This window comes from Zeugodacus cucurbitae, chromosome 4, assembly GCF_028554725.1.
Source record: "Zeugodacus cucurbitae isolate PBARC_wt_2022May chromosome 4, idZeuCucr1.2, whole genome shotgun sequence".
Classification (NCBI taxonomy): Eukaryota; Metazoa; Arthropoda; class Insecta; order Diptera; family Tephritidae; genus Zeugodacus; species Zeugodacus cucurbitae.
This window is the reverse complement of record NC_071669.1, coordinates 16913237-16938733: the sequence shown is the minus strand read 5'-3', so window position 1 is coordinate 16938733 and position 25497 is coordinate 16913237.

The following is a 25497-nucleotide window of genomic DNA, read 5'->3' as shown; positions in this document are numbered from 1 at the left end:
TTCAAAAGGCTTTGTGGCGTCACCAACAAAATCTCTTCCAGATTAACGTACTGTGTAGTCTTCAAATGCTGAAGCCGTTGTCTTGATAATGAAGGATATTCACAGAAGAGGTGCTCCATTGTTTCTTTGGTGCCTTGCTCTTAACATTTCCTGCAGTCTTCGCGATCTATCAGCCCCATCTTGGAGGCGTGCGCCGCCACAAGACAGTGAACAGTGAGTATTGCGACCATATTCCTACATTTGCTTCTATCGAGCGTCAATAGAAATCTCGTGTACTTCTTATCTACTGCCTTACACATAACTTTTGCGGTTTTGCATTCCGCTATACTCTTCCAGTGCGCTTTGAACTTTTTTACCAAATTTCTGTCTAGGTCATCATATAGACAGTGTATCGATTTATCCACGTTGATCATGCTTTCAGATGACAGTTTTACGCCTCGTTTGGCAATCTAGTCCATTATCTCGTTACCCTCTATGCCCTTGTGGCCTGGCACCCAGTATAATTGAAGTCGCCTATTTCTGGTATAACTCTAAACTTAATAAAAAACACGTAAGGAAGGGCTAAGTTCGGGTGTAACCGAACATTTTATACTCTCGCAATTTATTTATTTAACTTTATTTATATTACATAATACACAATTTGACCCACATATTCGTCATATATATTGTATAAAGTCCATTGAAAGTTGGAAATCCTAATTTAGGTTAGAAGTACCGCGGTCCTCATGTTCGATATATGGGGCTTTGTCAACCTATGGTCCGATTTCGGTGATTTTTAGAAATTGGCTGCCACACTATAAACGTAGTATTTGTGCATAGTTCTGCATCGATATCTTTACTAGTGCTTACTTTATATATTGTAAAGTAAACGATTCAGATCGTCTTCAAAGTTCTGGTATATAGGAAGCAGGGATGGTTGTGAAGCAATTGGCCCTATTTTCACAACATATCATTTGGATGTAAAGAAACTATTACAAGCCAAGCCATTGAAATCGGTCGAGTAGTTCCTGAGATATGGTTTTTGATCCATAAGTGGGCGACGCCACGCCTATTTTCCATTTTGTAAACAAATCTGAGTGCAGCTTCCATCTGCCATTTCTTATGTGAAATTTAGTGTTTCTGACGTTTTTCGTTAGTGAGTTAACCCACTTTTAGTAGTTTTCAACATAACCCTTGTATGGGAGGTGGGCGTGGTTACAATCCGATTTCCTCCATTTTTGGACTGTATAAGGTAGTACCTAAAAGAAACGATTCTAGAAAGTTTCTTTGATATACCTTTAGTAGTTTGCGAGATATGTACAAAAAACCTATTTGGGGGCGGGGCCAGGACCACCTCCCCAAAAAAATTACATCCAAATATGCCCCTTCATAGTGCGATCCTTCATACCAAATTTTATTTCCATAGCTTTATTTATGGCTTAGTTATGGCACTTTAAGTGTTTTCGCTTTTCGCCATTTTGTGGGCGTGGCAGTGGTTCGATTTTGCTCAATGAAAGCAACCTTCCTTTGGTGCCAAGAAATAAGTGTGCCAAGTTTCATCAAGATATCTTAATTTTTACTCAAGTTACAGCTTGCACAGACGGACGGACGGACGGACGGACAGATAGACATTCGGATTTGAACTCCACTCTTCGCCCTGATCACTTTGGTATATATAACCCTATATTTAACTCGTCTAGTTTTGGGTGTCACAAACAACCGTTATGTGAACTAAACTATAATACTCTCTAGCAACTTTGTTGCGAGAGTATAAAAATATGATTCGTATCCTATAATAAAAAAATCTTAGATAACCCATACATTGAAGACTTAAGCAACGAACCTGCCTAGGACTCCTATACCTGCCATTATACTATCAAACTTAAGGCTTGAGCAATGAACCTGTTTATCAAATTTGGTTTAAAACCCCAAAATTGAGTTCATAAGGTTATAGTTGTGCTGAATAATACTAAGCATAGCTATAGGTTTAATTGACTTACAGAAACTTATATTGGCATCTCGTTTTAATTATGATTCTCAACATTAAGAAAACGATACTGTCTTCAATAAAAAATGCGTTACATATTTAATAATTACCAGATGAATTAAGGTCTTTAGGTGAAAAATTTAAGATTTCGCCACTGAAGTGAATCCTTATAACAGACATATATGTATGTATATATATGTATTTACAAAAAAATGTATAACTGAGACAAAAAAAACGTGTTCTTCTGCTGGTAATACTACACTACTTATCAACTTAATCACCAAACCAGTTTCTATTTGCCCCAAGAGCGATCAACGAAAAATCAATAAAATATTCTAATTGTACGCAATTTGAGTGGCATACGTCAAAATTTCGGCTCACTGCTACAATTTGCTATAATATATGCACATTTTAATATATTGTATAGTACGTACATATGTAGTATTGAAATTTAATACGACGAATCGAAAAAATGCCCAACTGTCTTGATTCAAATACATTTATAATAGTAGGCAAGAGATCTCATAATTTCCGTAGGCGCTTTTGAACCGTATTCAATTCATAAACACACATATTTCATATATTTTATTTGTATGCGTATATGCTACCAGTTCGAACACATTACTTCAAAAATCAACTTGATTTCAAATAATTTACATATTTAATTAATGTAGCGTTGGGCAAAACAAGTGTTAGAGGCATAACTGGACTATAAAAAAATATAAATTCGAAATGGCGTTGCTTACTGATTTGTTATGCGGCATGCAAATTATGTAAGCCATTAAAGAAATTTAATATTTTTGTGCGTCTAAAATATGATAATGGCAGCCACAGTAATTTATGTTTTTATATAAAAATTTTAAAGTTGAATTTCGCTACATATTTCTGCCCTAAAATGCAGGTCAATCATTTATTTCATGCTGCAAACATGCCACGCAGCGGCGCCATCATCAATTACCGCATAATCAAGTTAATGCCATCAGCTCACCAGCAGCATTCTTACTGCAGTCGCTGATAATGCGCTGATTAACAACGCCACAGGAGCAAACGACAAACTCAATTAAGCAAATAAAAAATGCAAAACAAAAAGTAAATTGCATTTATTATGATCCTTCTGTCCCTCTGCCAAAATTCTTTGCGCACATTTCACTGTCAACCCCCCACAGTGGTACCAAAAATTGTAAGCGATTGCCGCCAATAAAAGTGTTGTATGAAAATATTTCAAAAATCCGCTGTTAGCGCATAATTTGTGAAATTCCCTGGCAGTCGGCTTGACACATTTTACTTTGGCACTCCAAATGCTTATCAGGCATCGATTTGTTTGCGGAGTGGCTGGTGTTGAATTTCATTGCTGTTACTGCTCCAGCTGATGTGGTCACGTATTAATTAATATCATTTAATTTGGGAATGAATATACATTATTTACTGCGCTCATTTTTGGTGTCAAAGATATGCTGTTTTATAGGAATACTTAAGGTGGCGCGTACTTGGGGATACAAAATTGATGTAGATATTACAAATAAGTAATGTGTCTGCTGAAATTTTGGCCATTAAAGGTATTGTTCGGTTAATGAAGAATATCTGTGACCTGCATCTGTTGCTTCATTAGTTATTAATTAGCTTAATTGAGTACAATTAATTTCAATTCGACGCTTGTTTTCTGCAACTAATTTAATTTAATTTGACTTAATTTAATTGAATTTAACCAATTAACTAATTTAACTTAATATAATGTAATATAATTCAATTCGAAATAATGAATGACATAATTTAGTATAATTGAATTCAATTAATTTCAACTTAATGAAAGCTGAACCAAGTCATAATTAGGACGCAAGCATGGCTTGACTGCACAATCTCCAGCTCGCCACAGAAAAAACAAAGCTACTTCTGCTAACAAAAGCATATACCTCTAGAAGTTAGTATGCAAACGACTATGGATATTCTAAGGACACAAAAAACAGTGAACTACCTCGGTGTAAGACTGGACCCCATGTTAACCTTCTGGGCACAAATCCAGCACGCCGCAGGAAAGGCAGCGAAAATCACTTCCCAACTTAGCAGATTAATGGCGAACATTGGGGGGACCACCCAAGAAAAGAGAAAGCTCCTAATGTCAACCACTATTAGCGTTTTACTATACGGAGCAGAGATTTGGGCTGATGTGCTAAAAAGGGAGAATCGGCATAAAGTATTGAGTGCACCGGACTGCAGCTCTAAGAGTCGCATTTGCTTACCGAACAGTGTCAGGGGAAGCAATATTAGTTATAAGCGGAATATTAGTCATAGCTTACGAAAGGAAAAATATATGGGAACTAAAGAATGTATGTTCAAACAATAAGAGCGCGATTGAACAAGTAAAGAAAGATCACAGTATCACCATCACAGTATCACCATGACAACGAAAGTGGGAAAATGATAGCCGCGGCAAATGGACGGCCAGACTTATAAGGGATCTGAACTTATGGACAAGCCGTATTTTTAGAGAAGTCGACTACTACACAACACAGCTGCTATCCGGTCACGGGTACTTCAAAAAGTACCTCCACAGGATGGGTCGAAGAGCAGTCCTGCCTATACAACGACGCGACAGAAGACGATGCTGAACACACATTTTTTAAATGTGTGCACTGACACCGGGAACGCACCGCCGTAGAAGACATGGTTGGACCAATAAACGCTAATAACATAATCAACGTTGTGTTGGAGACCGAGCAAAACTGGAATGTTATCCAGAAATACGTAGCCAACTTGCTACGCAACAAAAAGCGGGACCTGGACGCAGGTGTGCAGATGTAAATCTTTCTATGAGAAAAATGGAACGCCACCCTGAAGTGATGCGAAAGCGGTTCCAGTGTGGGCGGCGGTTCCCTAGAGGGGAGGTTTTTAGTGGCCTGCAAGTGGCACATACCATCGCTGCGACGACAGCGTTGATGATGCGGTAGGCATTTTCAAGCCCCTCTCCCGCGAAAAACAAAAAAAAAAAATTTCAACTTAATGTTTTTTTATAATATATTGTAATATATTTACTATTGTATCAACTTAGTTTATTTTAATTCAATTCAATTTGAAATAATTAAGGAGTTAATTTAGTTTTATTCAATACCATTTATTCTAATGATATTTATAATCTAATTTAATTAAATTAATTTTACCTAAATTTTGTTATAATTGAGGAATTTAAACAATTATATTTACAATAATTACTTTAATTGAGTTTAATTGAGATAATTAAAAATTTTATTCAATTCAAAGCCTTATGTTTAATCTAACTTAATTAATTTGAATTTAATTCAATTCAATTACATCCAATTAAAAAGTACTAATTACTTAATTTGGCTTAATTGATTATAATTTAATTCAATTGAATGTCTTTTATTATAATAAAATTTAATTAAATTCGAGCTAACTTGCATTTAATTTAATTTAACTTAATTCAATTCAATTCAGCTCAATTTCCAATAAATATTAAGTTATAGCGTTTTTAGACAATTGACCAATTAAAATTTTTCTTGCCTTTTATACTGCCGATATACTCGATAACCGATCAGCTGTTAAACATTTTCTTTTTTGGCTTTTCATAAGAAGTTGGTAAGTGTCAATATTTTTAGCAGCGACATGTATCGCAATCGCAGCCTCCCAGACAAACAACGTATTTCGTATTTCTTTGTAGCAGAGTTGCATTTCATTTTCAAGTCGATTAAAAAAATTATTCAACGAAAAAGTAATGCAGATTTTTATTTTGTATGGTAAATCGATCTAAATAAGCGTTTTAATCCAGCAGAGGCCGGTTAACTGATCAATTAGCTCCTTTGTAAAAAGCCTATAACTGAATATAATTTATTTAAATTTAATACCTTTTGTCATATTCTAATTTTATTTAAATCTTAATTCAATCCCATTTAATTTTAAATAATTAAAGTTAATTTGTTTTAATTGACTATAATTAATTTTAATGTAATGCTTTTTATCATAATACTGATAAATTTTTAATTTAATTTAATTTGGCTAAATTTAATTTAATCGAACTCGATTTCATTCAATTTCAAATAATTAATTATTTAATTAAGTTGAATAGGTTATAATTAATTTAATTGTTATGACTTTTGTTGTAATACAACTTAATTTATTTGGCTTCAATTAATTTAATTTTATTTTACATAATGTAGTTCAATTATTTTAACATAATTTCATGTATTCCACATTAATAAATTTAGTTTTATTATATATAATTTAATTCAATTCAACCAATTAAATTTGACATAATTTATAAGATAATTCAGTTTAATTGAATACAATTTATTTCAATTTGAAGCTTTTTATCATCCTCTAATTTAATTAAATTTAATTTCATCCAGAGTTTTAATTTAATTCTTTTTAATTTATTTTCATTAAATTTAAATAAATTTCAGCTTTAATTTAATACAATTTATATTATTTGGAAGATGATTTGCTATTTTCTTCAATGTCAAAATAAATTATTGGAAAAAAAACCATAACAAATTAGCAAAATCATACTTATTGAAACATGTTTTCATAGTTGTTGCTTAATTATTTCCGTTATTGTATTTTATCATTTACACAGCTATTAACATACAAATAAACACTCAAAATATTTAAATTTTGTTCTTACAAAAACGCTTCATCCGTTAAGAAACACGTCTGTTTTGACTGCTCTGCCACTGAAATGGCGTACAATTCATTATCGATTTCTGTACAATATTAAATTCCTTCTTATCTGCTTGTTGTTATAATTCACTACCTGTTGTTGTTGCCGAATATTTTGCCAGCAGTTAATATACAACAAATGTGTGTAAATTAATAAAATCATTAATCAAAATATGGGTCGTTCGATTTAAAGTATGCATTATACAACAAAGAGTCACTAAGAAAGAAGGCGAAGACGACATGTTGAAGAACCAGCAATTTGAATAAATTCTTGAAATTGAAGCTTACACGTGCATGTGGAGATGGCATTGCATTGAAGGGTGTTATGTATATGTACATATTTGATCAGTCTCTCTGAGACTTTTGGGCTTAGCTTATACGCGTCTAAAGTGACTATTGCATTCTTATATATAGATATTTTTTATTTTTGAGTAATCTATTCATATTTAAATTAGGAAACCAATTCTTATTATGAAGACCTCGAAATTTCATCCTATCGAAATGTTGGACGACCTTACAAAAGTGCATGAAGATGGATATTATACTGAAGAACACATATTTTTCATTCAAAAACTTTTCATTTATCATGAGACTAATACCTTTTCAATAGTAAGCTATGATAACATACGTGATGATAAGACAATAACCCTCTTGAAGGCTCTTTGAGGTACCAATTTTATTTACATCCTGCTTGTTTCGAAAATGAGAACATTGAGTAAAAATGAGTGAACTTGAAATGTTGGGAACTTTTCATTATCTCTAATTTCAGGCTTCCCGACTATTGCAGTGTTGTAGTAGATCTATTTCTCCGGAGCATAGCATTCTTTAGAGAAGTAATGAAACACTCTGAGAGCGATACAAGCCTTTAGCTCAAGAGGAATCTCGATCCTTACAATCAGTAGCATTGAGATACTTTATGATAAGACTAGTTTGGGTGTCTGGTCAAAGCAGGATCGCTGGAATTTGTAAAGTTGATGAGCTTTAAGGCAAGGTTAGTCTCACTTAAAGTAGATTGGGAACAAGACGAGCATCGTTGTATTTTGTGGTTTAATAATGAATGATCGTCAGTCATCTCAACACTTCCTTCTCGAATGTCCCTCCTTTGCGAGAGCGAGGCAATGTCATGGATCTCACTTTAACCTCGGAAGCTAGTGGAAATAGGAGTACAAACCTATGTCGATTTAATATATTATCAGCTGGCTTACATATATACATCCAAAGACTTAAACTTTGGACTCCTCGAATATTTTCCAAAGTGTTTAGTAAAAATAGGTGAAGATAGATTATAATAACTTTAACAGCTCTGCTTTCAATAATTTATAAAATAATTATTGTATTAGATTGTCAAATATCTCCCTTTCGCCTTTTTGATTTTTGAATTTCGCGACTATGTATAAAGCGCTACAGAGCTCGTATCTGGCAATACTATACATCTTTGAAAGGTCTTAACATAACCTACAAAAAGACGCTATGCATGATACATTGCGTTCAACAGTTACAGACGTGTAAAAATGGAATTCACTAACTCGGAAATTCGCGCTATTTTAAAGTTTACCTTCGTTAAAGGCAAATCCGCTAGAGAAACTCTATCACTACAAACTGCGGAGAAATGGTTTCGACGATTCTAAGCGGGTGAAAACGACACCATGGATCAGCCAGCCGGCGGAAGATCTGTGACGACGAATACCGATCAAATCATGGAAAACATTCACTCTCGTGACATCGACCGAATCAACGCCTGCGATTTGCTGCTGAAACGGAACGAACTCGTCCCATTTTTGAAGCGGCTGGTGACTGGCGACGAAAAATGTGGATCAAATACAACAATATCAACCGAAAATAGTCGTGGTCGAAGGCCGGTGAATCGTCCCAAACAGTGACCAAGCCGGATTGATGGCCAGGAAGGTTTTGCTGTGTTTTTGGTGGGATTGGAACTGAATCATCCACTATGAACTGTTCCTATATAGCAAGACGGTTAATTCTACCATCTACTGCGAACAACTGGACCTGGTCCGCTTGAAGTAGGCTATCGACCAGAAGCGTCCAGAATTCGCCAACAGTAAGGGTGTAGTGTTCCACCAGGACAACGCCAGACCACACACTTCGTTGATGACTCGTCAGAAGCTATGGGAACTCGGATGGGAGGTTTTACCGCATCCACCAATTAGCCCGGACATAGCGCCAAATGATTACCACCTGTTCCTGTCCATGGCGAACGCCCTTGGTGGTGTAAAATTGAACTCAAAAGAGGCTTGTGAAAAGTGGATGTCTGAGTTCTTCGCAAATAAGGAGATAAGGCACATATTTGAACTAAATCCGATCACTGTAATAGCATTGAATAATATATTTTTAATACAGAAACTCAAGGAGATCTGAATGTGTGTCTCTATTAAAACAATTTCAACAAAGTTCTCCGAACAAATGCATTTCCTGCAAAATAAAGTTTGCAAAGAAGTTGGTACATTTTCAAAATAATCCAAATTTATTGCACAAAATTCAGCCAAAAATTTATCTCTTAATACGAAACAACTATATTACCAACACTGCACTACACCGCCTACTGGCCAACACGCTTGAGAGCCGCACAAAATTCCACGCGCTGCTGCAGAGTTTACAAAGCAAAGCAAATTGAGGCCAAGTTGTGGCGAAATTTACGATATTAACAGCAATAAATACGCATTTCCAACGGGTCAATGAGACAAAAAACATGCAATTATATGCACCGTGTGTATATAATAACAATAACAACAAATGTGGTATCCAAAATAAATATCCTTTCGGTGCGTAGAAGCAAAAGAGCGAGCACAAATTGAGTTGATTGTCGCCTGCTTGAGCTTGTGCTTGGGTTTGTGCTCTGGGCTTGAGTGAGCCCATGATCGCGAAGGAATTCTGTTGATTTACAACAATTTGCGCATAATTTTTGGTCTCACTGTGTAACAACACTTTGCTTTTATTACATATCGATGTTTATTGTCCCGAACTGAATTTCCATAATTTTCGAGCTTAAGCAATGACGCGGTGGCCGACCGAGAGTCTCTGTCTGTGCTGCGTACGAAAGACTTAAGGCACGAACTCGCTGCGACATTTGCTGGAAAATAATGCAAATTCGTAAGCAACATGTGCACTGCAATGAAGTTAAGTGGAGTAAGGAAAGGCGCTAACGTGCTTGCCATACGCACATACACACACTGACACAGACATATATGTATATGGAAACGCAAATGCGTAAATAAATAAAAAACTACACCCGATTACGATTACGAAAGTGGTGGAGCGCGTAAAATTTTACGATAATTGTTATTGGCCTGACAAATGCCCTCCATTTGGGAGTTGGCAATATAAATTCTACGCATACGGTACGAGAGCGCTCTCAGGTGGTCAAAAAGTGGGCAAAAATTGGTCTGCTGGAAGAAATGGAGTGATAGGGCGACGATACACGGTGGACGTAGTAAAGTGCGGTTCTCAAGCCACTGCTTATACATATTTGTATGTTGTTTGTGTGTGTTTACATTTGATTTGATTGCTGGCATTTGCTTTTGGTGTCGATATTTGTGGACACTCACTCACCAATTGATGGCCTTAATGGAGCGAATGCAATAAGCCACCTACCTAATAACAGCAAGGTGCAACAACAACAGCTACAACAAATACAAATAAAAAACACAAAAATAACAGCAACAACAACAACAATGCTTACTATGTGACACAATGCACAACCTTGTATTTATAATCAATATTTGTGAGCTAAAATGAATTAGTGACATGGTAAATTGTCGCTATTTCTTGCGTATTTGTTTGTTGCACATAAGTAATATTGACAATTTTATTGCATATTATCTGTGGTTTATATATTACGAGCTAGCACTCGATAGTATTCGAAGAAATATAGTTCGTTTCTTGGAGTTACAATGATTATAGCTTTGGTGTTTTACGTATTTGTTGTTGTTGTTGCAATAACTTAAGGTGTTGCACAAATAACGTCGTTTTGTAAACAGTGCTTAGCCTCATAAATATTTGAGTAATTTCATTTTCATATGTCTGCTTAGCATGCAACTTTGTGTTTTTTTTCTGAACAAAAGATGAGAAGTATGACTTCGCTGACGTGTTAGAGACCTTTCAGCTTTTTAAATAGTTCCCTTATTGATCCTTTAATGATTGAACTATTTTTTTTTAATAATCCTATAGATCTTAACTTAGTGTTACTTAGTTTTTTGAGTTTTTGTCAGACAGTTGAGTTCTCATTAGGACAATCTAATCTAAAAGTATATCGATGTTGTTATTAACAAAATATATATATTATATATAGATGGGAGATACAGCTCAGAGACATACAGCGAAATTAGAAACCTAGTGGTATCAACAAAATCGAATCAGGGTCCTAAACTGACCAACTTAATCCCCAGGCATAACTAGATTGAGCATTTATGGGAGATATTGTCAGTTTAAAGTATATAATTGTTACACTAGTTAATACAAATTAAGATTTCGAACAAAAATATTAACTCTTCTGAGATTTCTAGACATAAAAATTTGGTATTATTACATATCGACATAATAAAAGTGCTACCAAGTTCAGAAGGGGTATTTTAGAGAAATGGTACTGGGTATTCTACGAGCAGTCTCAATTCCGCTTATGAGGTTGTGCGTAGAGTTGGAAACCCACTACATAAAAAAGATCCGCCCCCAATGAAAAGAAAGTACACTGAAATTGTGGAGGGAACACTTCTCCGACCTGCTCAATGGCAGTGAAAGTACAACACCAGTAGATGGCGAACCCGATTCCCCAATCGATGACGATGGAACAGATGTTCCATTACCCGACCATGAAGAAATTCGAGTAGCAATTACTCGATTGAAGAACAACAAAGCGACGGGGGCCCATGGATTACCGGCTGAGCTATTCAAATACGGCGAAGAACTGATATGGTGCATGCATCAGCTTCTTTGTGGAATATGGTCGGAAGAAAGCATGGCCGACTATTGGAATCTAAGTGTACTCTGCCCAATCCACAAAAAGGGAGACCCCACAATCTGTGCCATTTACCGTGGTATAAGTCTCCTCAATATCGCATATAAATTCCTATCGAGCGTACTGTATGGACCTTATCAGTGAGGCTTTAGACCTGGAAAATAAACAACTGACTAGATATTCACCATGCGCTAAATCGAAGCCCCGTTAAGAGAGGATCGACACACTCCAACTTTTTAACGATTTTAAAGCTGCTTTCGACAGCACGAAAAGGAGCTGCCTTTATGCCGTGATGTCTAAATTTGGTATCCCCGCAAAACTTTTACGGCTTTGTAAGTTGACGTTGAGCAACACCAAAAGCTCCGTCACGATTGGGAAGGACCTCTCCGAACCGTTCGATACCAAACGAGGTTTCAGACAAGGTGACTCACTCTCGTGTGATTTCTTTAACCTGATGCTGGAGAAAATAATACGAGCTGCAGAGCTAATAAGAGTGTACAGCTACTGGCGTACGCCGATGATATCGATATCATTGGAAACAACGCGCTGTTAGTTCTGTTTTTTCCAGACTGGATAAGGAAGCGAAGCGAATGGGTCTGGAGGTGAATGAGGTAAAGACAAAATATCTCCTGTCATCAAACAAACAATCAGCGATCTCGCGTCTTGGCTCCCACGTCACTGTTGACAGTCATAACTTTGAAGTTGTAGATAATTTCGTATATATTTCAGCCTTGAAATCCAACGTAGAATAACTTTTGCCAACAGGTGCTGCTAATGACTGAGTAGGCAATTGAAATGTAAAGTCCACACTCGATGTACAAAAACTAAACTCTATAAGGCTCTTATTATTTCCGTCCTACTTTATGGTGCAGACGATGTCAACATCCGATGAGACGACACTGGGAGTTCGATGGTGGAAGCCGTTGGAATTACCAGGTAGAGAAAGACCAGGTGGAGAAGGACCAGGTGGAGAAGGATCTGGCTTCACTTGGCATTACCAATTGGCGCCAAACTGTCAAAAGAAGAAACAAATGGCACGATGTTGTAGGCTAGGTTATAACCGCGTAATCGTTGTCTACGCCAGTCAAGAAGAAGAATGCAGTTTGCAATTACTTACGTTCCATTATGATCAAATGTGAGGATGAGCACATGTGTTAATCGAATGTTTGGTTATTAAATTTTTTCATATTTACTTAACAATTGATGCAGGTAAAATACATATAGTACATATTTATTATAAACAATTTCAGTATATGTATATTTCGAATGTTGACTATATCGTTTATTCAATATTTATAAATAAATAAAAAAAAATAATATTAATAATTTTTACAGCTATTTCTATTACAGCGATTTCCAAAAATCAGCAGCAACATATTCAATATTCAGCACATTAGAAACTTTTCATTCATACCGCAGAAATTCCAAATTTGCCTTATCTAATCGCATTAGTGCCCGAAATTCAACTCTAACAGCGAGCAATTTGCATGCCTTTGATTGGACTTGCCCAGAAATTATTTCGGTGAAATCATGAAATGTTGCAATTAACAACTGAGTGCCACCTGCCATTCAACCGCGAGCAGCACATATGTTTGCGGCATACCACTTGGTAGGCTAATAATTACAGCAACAAAACACTTTAATTGGCGGCAATAAAAACATTTGATATTCATGTTATTAGAAATTCATAAACACAAACACACATACTATTTTACATATGTGTACATATATGCTTGGCGCTGGGTATAGGAAAATTAGGTATTTCTGCTGGTTGTAGGTAGCCGACACACCCGCTGTGGCAGCAGCAAAGGTAATCAGCTTGTCCGCGAAATGGCCATCAGTCGAAATCAATCGCTCAAGCGGTTATTTAATTTGTGTAGCTGGACACCGGTGGGGCGCCCAGCTGTTTAGCTACTCATCAATCGGGCATCAAGCGATCAAGTGAGCTTCGGTCAACCAACCAACAGGTAGCACTTGTTGTGGTAGTCGTTGTAGTAGTAGCATATATTTTGGGTCAATGAATTTTTATCGTGAAACTGTAACCAAATACCGCGTTGAATGAGATTTTGGTTTAAATGAAAAAAAGATTTATGTGGTGGAAACTTAGAAACGCTACTTCACGCAATAATATTGAAAATATGCAAATTCTGAGATGTAAAGCTGAAATAGAAATCTAAATTTAGTTACAATGGGGTGAAGTGAATTGTAAAATAAAATAAATAAATAAATAAAATAAAATAAAATAAAATAAAATAAAATAAAATAAAATAAAATAAAATAAAATAAAATAAAATAAAATAAAATAAAATAAAATAAAATAAAATAAAATAAAATAAAATAAAATAAAAAAATAAAACAAAATAAAATAAAATAAAATAAAATAATTTAAAATTTAACAAAAAGAAATAAAGTGAAAAAAATTAATAAATATAAGTTAAATTAATTTATTTTACCTCTATTTCATTAAAAAATAAATAAAATTAATTTCAATTAGAATTCATATAAACTGAAGTAATTTCAAAAATAATTAAAATGAATAAAATATAGCAAAATAAATTAAAATAACAGCACTTGTTGTCATTCGCTGAAGCGCTGCCTCATTATTTGCCAACATCTCTTTTGCACTTCTCACGGGCTTGAGAAAATATCGACAAGTGCATACAACAACTCAAAACAAATTTCTACACATTATTTAAACACACATATATATAAAACTATAAAACACATATACCTAATAGCTAAAATAGCTGAAGTGTTTACCACAAACATTTTGCCGCACACTAGCGCTTGCGTTGGCTAACGACAGCGGCAAATTCTAAAATCGCCAACGGTCTGTGGTGCCTTCTCTCGGCTGCAGCATCGCGCATTTCTTGTAAACCACCGCCTATAAGCGGCATATTATGCACACATATGTGTGCTTGTGTGTTTGTGTTGGTGCTTGTTTGTACTTTATGCTGCATGCCACCTAGTACTCTATAGCCGTAGCGCATTTTCAATTAGACCTTTGATCCTTATGCCTCATATTGTTGTTATTGCTATTTGTGTTGTTGTTGTTGTTGATGTTTCGGTTAGCTTTTGTTATACGTATATTCTTTTACTTAAGTTATTACTACATACTACTGTTATTGTTGTTATTGCATTGTTGTATTGTGCTTATGTCACACACATGTAAACATACATACATACAAGCAAAAATATATACCTTGACTGCCACATACTCGCATTTGGTACACTGCACTGTTTAGTTCTTGCAGTAAGACAATACAAACTTACAAACATTAATAAAAGCTTCGCGGCTAGTGGCTATCGGCTGTTTGCTTCGCTTGGCGGCGGCTGTTGACGTTTTAGTTGGTGACCGCGCGACCGCCATCTCCGGTCAGCAGTTGCCGATTCGATCAACTGGCACTTATATGAGACCATGTGATGAGCTGCGGTGCCACCATATGGATATATGGATTTGCTAGCTAAGGTGCAGATATTGCTGCTTGCCGTAGTTATAGGCGGCTATGTGCCGTCAATGGTCACCACGACAAATGCGTTGCGAGCGTGTGAGCCAAAACGCAATTGTGCTGCCACATAAGTAGACACATTTTACCATGCCACATCGGTGAAATGGCGGAAAATTAAGTAAACGGGAAAATTTTTGTAATGGATTTGGTCAATTTAACTGTTTGTTTTCATAGCAAATGAGCAGAAGAACTTGCCACAAAGGTGATTGCACTTATAATGAGCTAAAATCATATTGAACAAAGGTTCTTTTATTTTATATATATTTTTTGTTTAATTTTTCATTGTTAATTTCATAGTTTACTTAGCTGTATTTAAATTCATTGCAAAAAATTTCGCCCAAAAAATATAAAGTTAAAAATAAATTAAGTTTAATAAATTTATTTTGTAAATTGTCACTTAATTCTTTTCAAACAGTCGTTAATTGAGTCAATTAGAAATTAGGATACAATTGTCGTTTAAAAAAAATACTTTAATTAAGAAAATCAATAAATATAATAATGGTTGAGGCAGTTCCGAATTGAGTCTATTAATAAGTCATGTTTATTCAGTTTGCAATAGTCCTATAATTAAGGAAAATAATATGTGGTATATATATGTGTGTATGTATTCTCTTAATTGAGTCAATTAATAAATTGCTTAAATAATCTCTTAATTAAGTAATTTAACAAATTGCCTTTGTGTTGATATAATATGGCTTAATTACTATTAGTTGAAAACGTCTTCTTTATTTAATTAGAAACTGATTTCTTTTACAATATTAATAAAACTATTCAATTCAGAGAGGGATTGCCCTTATTGAGTCAATTAAAAATTAGTACACAATTTCAATTTCAACCAATCCTTAGATTAAGTAACTTAATATATATATATATATATATATATATAATATTTACACAGTCACTAATTGACTCAATTAATAAATAGAATACATGGAATTCTAACTCCTTTAATTACGAAAATTAATAAATTATCCATAAAGGCAAAAAAGTTTGGACGTTCCTTAATTGAGTCAATCAATAAATCGTCTTTATTTAAATACTATCATTTTAATTTAATAAATTTAAATTAACAAATTCCGCTGGTGTAGGAATAATAATATTTAATTAGTATATATTTAGTTAATCTCAGATAACCTTTTCTATGGTCGTTTTTATGGGTTCGTAAGAATGGGTCAAAGTTTGGTTTGCAGACAGTCTTTTAATTTAACCATTTAATTCTAAGCATACAGATACATTGGGGAAATCCTTAATTGAGTCAAACAGTAAACCAACTCCATAAGTATCTTTTAATTATTTCCCTAATTAAGTCAATTAGAGTTCATAAGTTTAAATATATTAAGAAAGTTTTTAATTGAGCCGACAGTCTTTTGCAGACAGTCTTTTAATTTAACCATTTAATTCTAAGCATACAGATACATTGGGAAAATCCTTAATTGAGTCAAACAGTAAACCAACTCCATATGTATCTTTCAATTATTTCCTTAATTACGTCAATTAGAGTTCATAAGTTTAAATATATTAAGGTTGTTTTTAATTGAGCCAATCAGCAAAACGCTCGAATTCGCATGTAATAGAGGACATTAAGTGATTCAATTAACAAAACGCTTTAATTAAAAAATAACCTCTTATAACAAAACTTTAGGATTCAAACCAATATTTTTCAATTAATTAATAATTTTATATTGAGCACCAATTACTTTCAGTCCTTTCAGTTCTTTATCTTTTATGATTGACATTTCGCTTTTCATTTCATTCAATTCTTAAATATATCTCTTAGAATTCGTTCCATGAACTGCATTACACCAATTGTGGCGCATTTCCTTGTAAGTGACCGCCTTCTGTTGTAGTTTTTCCACGCTGCTCTACCTGTTCTTGCATTTCGATTGCTTTTTATACTATTACAGTTGTCTACTCTTGCGGTTGCAGAGTTCATTTTTATCTCCGGCATATCTTTAGCTATGCGTTAGGACATGGGAAAATACGATGATCACAGTGGAAGTGGTGCACACCCACATACTTGACGTGGTATTAATTTATTTATACCCAGTGGGTAGAGCGCTAAGGTAGTGGGATGAATAAATATTTAGCTAAGCTAGGGTTTATGGATAATTGAACGAAGCGTTTAGAGTTAATCGCAAATATAATGCGGTGATTAATTTCGATTTTATCTTCTCCTCGATGACTAAAGCAGAATGTTTAGAAGGAAAGTGCCGAGTATATTTTACCTTGTCATCTTCAATTTTAAACTGTAAATAAATTTTCCAGAATTCTTGTGAGATTTTTTCATCAAAAGTTCTACTGGGTTGCCTTCATATGTACATATACCCCGTACATCCGAAGAAACCTGCCGTTTGTTGACTTGAATTGTGCGAATACGCTTTGCAATTCAATTGCCCACATAGTTGCGTGTTCTATGCATATAACACATTCTTGTTGTTGTTGCTCTTTGTATTGCAATTGAATTTTCCATGCTGACAACTAACAGATCAATTCGTGATAATTGAATGGACCACCATCGCTTACCGTTGGAATGTGGTGACTTGTGAGTAGCTGGCGGAGCGGAGAGTGAAGAAGGAGCTTTTAAGAAATAATAGTAAGAATAACTAACGTACTAGAGAAGACTAAAAATAAATGAAGTTCTGGAACTAAAGGTGCAAATTCTGAATTCTGAGATCTCCGAGATATTTTGAAGAAATAAACCAAAATTTGTTCTATTGTTTTCAAAGATTACACTTCAAAATTAACCCACAAATATATATAAAACTAAGGACTTAAGCAACGAACTTGATCAATATGGAGCCCGTGGAAGACACTGTGTAAACAGTAGCCAGAAAGGCAGTTCTGTAAAAATAAATGCATCTCGCAAAAAAAAAAATAATATTTATTTCTGTGCGTTCATATTTCACCATCACTGCCCCAGCATGTTGCATGCAACATACATAGGAGTCTCTACATGCGTTGCAACATTAAGTACACACCACTTTGCTATTGATATGCTTGCAACACCGGTAGCTGTTTGCTAGAATGTGTCTGATTTTCGCACTTAAACTAGAGATGCGCCGGCATATCTCTAATTTCATTGACACTAAAAGGAAGGAGTTGGAAAAAATTGCAATAACAAACGTGTTGTTGTTGCATATTTAGCAGTTGTTGTAGTTGTCAAAGCTGGGTGAGCATTACCGTGGTGGCATCCTAACAGCTGTGCGCTTTAACCTTTGTTGCCAAACAGTAGCCGTTAGCTGGAAAATACACACAGAGCCATGGATCTGTACTTGTGTTTCTTGTGAAATTCTAGATACGCACTAAATGGGTTTCAGATAAGCTATGGTCAGCTAAGTGATTGCTACTAATGAGCCGTTTGTATGACCTCCACGCCGAACTGTGAAATAGAAATAGAGAAATTAGCTGGTGGGAAAACTACTTTTGAACTAGTTTAAGTCACAAGTCCAACTCGTTATTCATTGGCTTTTATAATCTTATAGTAGGGAAGATTTCGATAAAACATTTGATAGCATTTAGTCGATGTGAATATTTCTAATATAGCTATAGCTTACCAGTCTGCTTTAGGTTGAAGGTTAAGAAAGGCAAATAAATGTTGATTTTGAGCAACTAAACTATCTATTGCTTTAGACAGTTGAAGCATTGGGGTTAATCCAGAATTGAAAGTGATAAACCCTTCCATATTTTAAGATTTTTTTTATCTTTTAGCTTGTTGAAGAGTGCTTTGACATTGTCTAATTCTTATCTGAGGAAAAAAGGAACTCTTCTTCTTCTTCTTGACTGGCGTAGACAACGCTTTCGCGGTTATAGCCGAGTCCAAAACAGCGCGCCACGTATCCCTTCTTTCTGACAGTTTGGCGCCAAATTGGTTATACCAAGCGAAGCCAGGTCCCTCTCCACCTGGTCCTTCCATCGGAGTGGAGGTCTCCCTCTTCCTTGGCTTCCACCAGCGGGTACTGCATCGAATACTTTCAGAGCTGGAGCACTTTCATCGATTCGAACAACATGACCTAGCCAGCGAACGGTTCGGAGAGGTCCTTCCCGATCCTGACGGAGCTTTTGGTGTTGCTCAACGTCAGCTTACACAGCCGTATTAGTTTTGCGGGGATACCAAATTCAGACATCGCGGCATAAAGGCAGCTCCTTTTCGTGCTGTCGAAAGCAGCTTTAAAGTCGACGAAGAGATGGTGTGTGTCGATCCTATTTTCACGGGTCTTCTCCAAAATTTGGCGCATGGTGAATATCTGGTCTGTTGTTGATTTTCCAGGTCTAAAGCCACACTGATAAGGTCCAATCAGTTTGTTGACGGTGGGCTTTAGTCTTTCACACAATACGCTCGACAGAACCTTATACGCGATGTTGAGGAGATTCCAATCGTCAGGCATGTTTTCTTCCGACCATATTCTACAAAGAAGCTGATGCATGCACCTTATCAGCTCTTCGCCGCCGTATATAGCCGTGAATAGCTCGGCCGGTAATCCATCGGCCCCCGCCGCCTTATTGTTCTTCAAGCGGGTAATTGCTATTGGAATTTCTTCACGGTCGGGCAATGGGCAAATGAAATCACTGTGTAGAAATCAAGAAATCGTTTTTTGATAGGTAGAAAGACCACAAAGTATTAGTGGACCTTAGAGGTCAGAAACTGTTTTGAGTAAGTTCAGAAGGTGAAGGTAGTGTATATATGCTGGAAAGTGGCGAATATTAGAGACGAGATTTGTACAAATGAATAAATTGCCTAGTACTGGCCGGGAGTTAACAATGTTGTTGACATTTCTAGACAACTCTATTTATAATAATCTGAAATAATCTTATATAATAATAATAATAATATCTAGGAAAATGGAGAGATTTCTAAACTGCACAGAGTTCATTTTTGTTGTCTATACTAAGTATACTTTCTAAGTCTAAAATTACTTACATTTTTACATTTTTGATTAATAACGTGAATAATAACAACATCCAAAGCTTTACGTTTTAATCTACCCCGTGGAAAGATTGTTAGCTAAAGTAGTGCAGGAAGTAGCTCTAGACTCTAGATCTAACTCTTGCTCTAAAATATTATGTAGTTTTGTTTCAATCATGGAAAAACTAGATTTTTATTTGAAATTGAATTCTACGTTTCTTATAGCCTTTTCGCACAGAAGCTAATTAATCAATTAACCGGTCTTTGCTCGATTAAAGCGCTGATTTAGTTCGATTTACCATATAAAGGAAAATCTCATTTTACTAAATTCATTTTTAACCGAATACACATCGAGTTGTAACTATAATGCAGCTCTGCGGATGGGCAATGCATTAAATTAATTTGACTGTGCGAAATCGTTAGACGTTCGTAATAAAATGCTTTAAGTATTCATAATTTAATTTATTACAAGTAAATCAGTGTTACTTATTCAGATATAAACAAACAATATTTGCACTACATTAGTAATTCATTAGTTGAACCAATCGTCATTTGCGCAGGATTCACACTCGATTTTCGTCAATTTAAGCATTTTAGGCTAATTTACATGCGCAAACACACCCAATATTTAACCACTTGCTTTTCAAGCTGGTGTTCATTCCCCTACAAGTAGTGAGGCATACAAAATGACGGCTGCCTACTGCTGTTACAAATTTGTGCTTTTGGTTTTGCTAATTTTCCGCTTTAAATAAGAATTTAAGTGCCTTTTTAGACAGAGTCGGAAGCCAGGTTATGCAAGTGTGTTTGTTTGAGTTTATATACATACATGTCTTTGGATATGCGCTGGGTCCATGTGTTATGTATTCTACGATAGTAAAATTTATTTAAAAAATGCATCAAATTGGAAATGCATTAAATTTAATTACGTTTCTCCACAACAACAGCAACACATTAGCTAAAGAAAAGTGAAGCAAAGCAAGCGGAGGCAGTTACAATAATACCCAGCAGCACCATTCGTAGCTTGCTTGTATGTTTTGTAAGTATGTATGCAGCTGTTGGTGGTACTAGTTAGTTGGCGTAAGCGCTGAACTGGGCGTTCGTGGCAGTCATAAAAATTCACTTTGCTGCGGCATCAACGAAAATTGCTAAACCCGCTAGGGTGAACTACATATCTACATACATTCATAAATTACAGTGGCAGCCGTTGCACCGACATACACTACAAAAATATGAAATAAAAGTAAAAACTTGTCAGAACTAAAGCAATAGCAGCAATTTTTTGAAGAACTACTACCAGCCATCGCTCGTTGTTAGTTATGTACTGAAATTAGCTGAAATTAAGAGGCAGCAACTGACAACTGGCAAAAGTAAATCATTTCACCGAAGAAGCAGAAAATATAAAAAAAAATTAACTGCTGACGAACGGCTGTAATAAGAAGCTGGAAAGAATGAGAATGTTCATGTTCAACATGCAACTCTATTTTTCATGATTTTTGAATATCGCGGGTGATTTCAACATGAATCAGTTGAGTCTTTATATTTTTAATGAGCCTAGAATAGTTAGTATCCCCACAAAGGGAAGTCAGGTAAAATTAAATCTGGAAGCATGGGCGGCGGTTATCAGAAGCCCACAGAACCCACTTTATCTTGTTGCAATTAGTAGCCTTCAAGACTTTTTTCAAGTATCTGAAGGGCATAATGAGGCAAGATCTATCGAAATTGATTGTTTCGTTTCATTTGTAAAAAAAGCAAAGATGGTCTTGGCGCAAAAGTCGTCTACTTAGCTGCAAGTTGGCTATGTAATAACCAAGGATTTCAAAGATCTTTAATAGATTTTCTGTTTCAAATGCTTTGAAGGCCGTAGTCATTTAGCGTTACCCAAGATGCACCGCTAGGAGAGGAACTTCCAGAAGTTTTGTGGAACATCTTCTATCCTTTGGTAGATATAAAGCTTGTAATATGTATTCTAATATTTAGACAAAATGGAACTTACAAAATTTTTGGGGTTCCAGTTCGAAAAATGCTGGATGTATTTCTTTTAGAATCCATTATAAAAAATCACTTTATAAGTTCGTCCTTGAATAATTTATATAAGATAAGCTTAAGGTTTGCACTCTTCTTTTCATTTTTCGTTGTTTTCTGAAGAGCATTACTATGTTCTAGAATGAAAATATTAAATATTTTCAGGAATAAGAACATTGAGATTTCATTTTCGGAAAAATCTATTTCAAAGTGGTGTCTATAACATTTTAAGCGGTAATTGAAAAGAAGGATAAAAAGAACATTCTATGGTCAGAAAAACTTTCCTAGGATCTTCGAGAAATGATTTAGAAAAATCAATATAACGTACAAGTAGAAAATAATAACAAAAACGAGAACTAACGACACTAAGCTGCATTCTAACGCATTGACAATACAGTCAACTAAATAAACAAACAAAATAGATATTTATAAATAAAGTATGACTGCACCATAACGAAAGCCATGAGAAAAAATGCTACCAAAAAAGATAATCGAGGAGTGAAAATCTATGGCTTTTACAGTCATCGCACAGCTATGCCCAGAAGGCCTCAATGCCAATACATTGCTCACCCATTTGGTTCGTACTATGCCGCATGAAGATGGATATGATGTGCTGATCGTTTTGGACACTCCATCAATTCGTGATTTTTACGAGCATAATGTGCATTCGTTTGCTGCAACTGCTGTTACTGTTATTGCAGTTGGCAGGTATGGCAAAGAGGTAAAATGACATCAACAGTGGCACATAAGATATAGAGTATTGATTTGAGTGGCGCGCTTTGGCGACGTCGTGGCTACCTTCACGCTTGAGTGTGATAAGTGTGCGCGTACTAAAGGTTTTGTGGTGCGAACAAATATGACAGCTGCAGCGCGACGAAAGCAACATTTGATTCGCGTTTAACATTTAGACCAAAGCGTTGCTTATATGGGATAAGGACTACAGATGCAGAAGTTTAATTGATGTGTGTGTGTGGTGAGTCACTCTTTTTCAGTGGTTTGTTTTGAAGAATTTAAAAGATTTCTGAAAAAGAACTATCGGATGTTATTGGAATTATAAATTTTTTTATAAAATTTTTCGTTCTTATAAGTTTGGAGTTTTAAATCCAATATTTGTATTCTTAGTATGATCTTAGCTCATTAATTTAGCAATTTACATATTTCTCTCTTAAAGCCTTTTCGCACAGAAGTTAATTTATTTTATAACCGGCATGTGCTCGATTTAAGTCGATTTACCACACAAATTAAAAATCTAATTTTTCTACATCAATTTTTAATTGAATGCAAATAGAGTTGAAAATGTAGTTCAACTCTGTGAGTTATATATGGTCCATGCTGTAAATTTGGCTGTATTTATTGCTAAAATGGCTGTACTGCAACTCGACGGTTGATGTCATTGATGGAAATAATGGTGATTGTTATTGATAAAATAGCAATCAGCTGATGAAGCTTACCAACTTCTTATGAAAAGCAAAAACAAAAATGTATATCAGCTGATCTTTTATCGAGTAGTCGGCAGTGCGAAAGGCAAAAACTGGTTTCTTATTATAATCTTAATATATCAATTAATTGGCTGTGAGAAAAGGTTATTACAAAATGGCCAACAGATATACCTTGCGTGTCTTTCACCAGTTACCAGTCGAAATGCTCGAACGAGTTCATCTGAGACGTAGCCACGGCCAACATTTGAAAGAGATAATTTTTAAAAAAATAATTGCCACAGAATGCTCTCTCGACCGACAATAAGTCTCGAGAAGTAAAAGCCTCTAAATTGCTACGGTTATAGAAGCAATGACGGGAAGTTATCCCTTTGAAGAAGCAAATATAATGCCGAGCATCTTGGAATAAGGTTCTACAAGAGACAATACTTAACTTTTAGAAATAGAGCTATTTGATGTTTGCAAGCGATAATTGGTCTCCAGTCGTAAGGTAATGTTTAAAGTCTTGAAAATTATATTAAATATGTATATAAGTGTCAATATTGGTATATCGTGATGTGGTTACCAAGCTCCGTATTCTCCCAAACATCATCCAACAACTGGCCAGATTTTATAGAGTTCCGATATTTATATAATAGTCACATCAGACTGCGCAGGTATCGCTTTAGACCGTGTTAATCCCATGCTGTACTACCTTCAACAATTCAAAGTTTGCTTAAAGATCTTGGAAACTGTCTTTTGAAAGTGAAACTATGATATCTAATATAAAGAAAGAACTTTCAAAATGCTATTTAAACTAGCTGGATTAAATATATTTTAGAACATGATACTAGATTCATATTTTCACACACTTCTTTTATTGTACCAAATATGGTTTCGAAGGTTTCTGCATTACAAAACAGGATCTTTGGTCCAACGAAGAAAAAAATGTTGAATACTAATTCTCTAATATGCCGTAGAACTTGCAAATGCCTAGAGTGATTCAGTAAAAAAACAAAAATAAATTCAAATAAATCGTCTACTCTCTTTAGCCCACAACAACGAAAAAAAATATTTTCTTTGTCTCCGAAAATATATTTTCCTGCATTTTTCTCTATCCAAACACTTTAAAGAACACACTTTGTTCCCAACAACCATTTCGCCGCCAGGTAAGTGGTAAGTGAAGCAGCTACTGAAGTAGCCTGCATTCTTTGGTTTTTCCCCAGCAAACACTTGAGACACTCAGCACTACAGCTGAGAAAAATAAAAATTGCAGTAGTCTGTCAAATGAACAGTTGGTCTGACAGTTAGTGTGGCAAACGGAACGCCAATCGGTCAGTCAACAACAAGAAAACAATCTGTGGCAGCAACTGTCAGTGTGGCTGTTAAATGTGGCAGCAAGTCAAAGCGACGCAGTCCTTCGCTAGACTGAAGTTGGCTTGCTGGCTGGAGGGCAAGCAGTGGAGGTGGCTGACTAAAGTAGACTGCCAGACTTCAGCAGCATACTGAGGCACATTATTCCACAGCTGTGCACTTGAGCTATGCTGCGCTTCAGCATAACCTTGCATATATTAGATACAGACATACACTCATACACACCGTTGCGAAATTGTGGCATCACTCATCGTCAGCACTACATGCAGTCGGCGGCAAGCAGCTTCCAGTAACTACTACATACTATATACATATATATATGTATGCGCATGAACTCTTCACTCGCTCGCTGGCTGCCTTGTGCTTTATGTAAATCAGTTCAAAAACTATGCGCGCAATTCACTCCACTTTTCTGAGGTCATTCTCGTGTTTAACGTTGTTTATTGGCATTTTTGCGCTTTTTTGCAGCAGCATTTGCAAGAATTCTTTTTTCTCCTGCTTCCCAGCTACTCTTTTCTGCTTACATCACTTGCTTTTTGTTGCCCGTCGCATCTTTTTAATTTTCTGCTACATATTTATCGTAAGTTATTGCTTAGCATTCTGCGCTTACACACCCGTTCTTCGAAGAGTGCACTTCTGTTGGCCACATACCAAAGATTTGCATATTCACT